The 2,185-nt window shown below is 29.6% G+C and overlaps 1 long non-coding RNA gene across 1 annotated transcript in view; it reads left to right on the top strand.

Annotated features, from left to right (window-relative positions):
* LOC106681081 (uncharacterized) overlaps positions 1–1,664 on the top strand; it is a 103,467-nt gene extending 101,803 nt beyond the window's left edge. The window contains exon 4 of the long non-coding RNA XR_002945198.2: positions 1,516–1,664. This is a non-coding gene — a long non-coding RNA (uncharacterized lncRNA). The remainder of the gene's footprint in view (positions 1–1,515) is intronic.
* Positions 1,665–2,185: the final 521 nt, after the last annotated feature.

Here is a 2,185-nt window from a genome sequence, read left to right as displayed (position 1 = left end):
GTAATGGAAGGATTGATATCTGGTTCGGGCTAGATCGGTTACAGATGGAACATTAAGGTCTTTGTGGATGATTTTATTTGTGACAAAGTAGGGAGTATTTAGGATTTTACGAAGGATTTTGGATACGAGAGGAATTCCAAGGTTTAGTGGAGCCCCAAAGCTCAACGCCGTATGTCCAGAAAGGACTTATAATTGTCATGTAGATCAGTCTTTTATAATGAATTGGAAGTTTAGACCGTATGTCTAGTAAGTGCTGTAATAGTCGAAATCGACTTGCGGTTTCCTGTCTTTTTGGTCTTGTGTGAGGATTCCAAGTTAGTCGTTTGTCCAGATATAGTCCAAGGTAGCAGATCTGTTCAACATGGGTAAGGGTTGATGGGATTATTGAAGTATACTGTAGGGCAGTCAGTAGGACTTTTAACTTAAATTTAATTTATGAGTGATGGAAAAAAAAAATAGAAAATTTTGTAGAATTAAAATAAAGGAAAAATTAAACATAAATTATATGACACATACATTATGAATTTATATTCTTATTTATTTAAAATGTTAAAATATTAGTTATATTTTGTATTTTAGGTGTGATTTATTTATGTTAAAGAGGGAAAAGTAAAGGGCAAAAAAAAGTCACATTTAGTTGAAAGAGAAAATATTTAAAGAAGAGATATATTAGAACAACATAAAATTAAATAAATAAATTCCGAATCTTATTTTTAGGAAGTTAAATAATATCAATTTTTTTAAATTTTTTGAGATGAAAAAAACTTAGATATAATATATAAAAATAACGTTTTGTATATTTTTCTTGAACAACGTCTCGGGACAATTATCCCATACTCATGCACCTTTATAATCCATATTTTCAATTTCCATATTGAAATTATGTTTTAAACAATACATCCTATTTGGAATTTTTTTTTACCAATTTTACAAATATTAGTAAACTATTATTTTATAAAATTAGTAAACTAATTTGGCCACTGACAAAAATGTAACCAATTTAGTTCCTAAACGTTAAATGCAATAAATAATTTTCGATTCGGAGGAAACAGTTGCATGAATGAACCTTTGGTAATTTAGAAGCCAAATAACAGAACACAGTTAAATTTAAATTAAAGATACAGAAGGGAAATCTTTTTTAGCCCGATTAAATATGTTTAATTATTATATGTTTACCCTTTTTATTTGTATTATTACTTTTTAATTAATATTGTGGTCCCGATATATGTTTTCGGGGGCGCTGAAAATAAAAATAAAATTGATTTTGTGTGCTTGTGAATCGATTTATTTTAACATATCAGGTTACAAGCATATTGTGGTCCCTAAATATGTTTTCGGGGGTGCTGAAGATGTTGGTGGGTTGATGAAAACATTGGCACAATAAAATAGGTTAATCCAACTTATTTGTGTTTATCATTGACCGCACCCCCAACCATCTTCTGCTCGTTCGTCATCCACGGTCAACTATCTCTCATAATTACTTTTTACTTATATATTGTATTTTTTTTTGTTTAGATTAACTAAAACGAGGCCTGATCCAAGGAAGGCGTTCTTCGAATCACATCACATCGGACAGTGGAGCCACGGATTTTAGGAGGTTAGTATATTTTGAACAGTTATATGTTAACTATATAAATATTACTTGTTGGAAGATAGTCCAGGCGACGGTCAATAAATGTACCAAAGTAGTAAACTAAATCTGTTTATTGTTAACCAATGTTTGACTATACTGGGCTAAATGAAAACAAGATGCAAACATTGTAAGAATTGACTGAACATTAGAATAAATATATTATATAGAGGGAATACGAAAATACGTAAAACAATTAACTAATTTTCGTCACTTGACTATTGGTCACGCAAAACTTTATTGACCGCCACCCGGACTATCCTCCTCCAAAATAATTTTCTTTAACTTCAAACCCCCCCCCAAAAAAAAAAAAAAATATGAATAAAGAAAAATCAGTTTTATATAATTTTCCTGAATTTCACTGAAAACTATATGAATTTTAACAATTTACGTTGCTTTTATAGAAATTATCATTTCTCATTCTGTCATTTATACAGTGTTAAAAAATTTCGGCATTTTTTTATGGTGATGCAAACACTTATCGGGCGAATAAGTTTTAATGGATTTAGCTACGACAATTTCTACTTGTTTTGAAGAAATTATTTTTTTGTTTAA

The sequence above is a fragment of the Halyomorpha halys genome, unplaced genomic scaffold (assembly GCF_000696795.3).
Source record: "Halyomorpha halys isolate HHAL.00 unplaced genomic scaffold, Hhal_1.1 Scaffold19.1, whole genome shotgun sequence".
NCBI classification, from domain to species: domain Eukaryota; kingdom Metazoa; phylum Arthropoda; class Insecta; order Hemiptera; family Pentatomidae; genus Halyomorpha; species Halyomorpha halys.
This window is presented reverse-complemented; position numbering and strand designations above follow the sequence as displayed.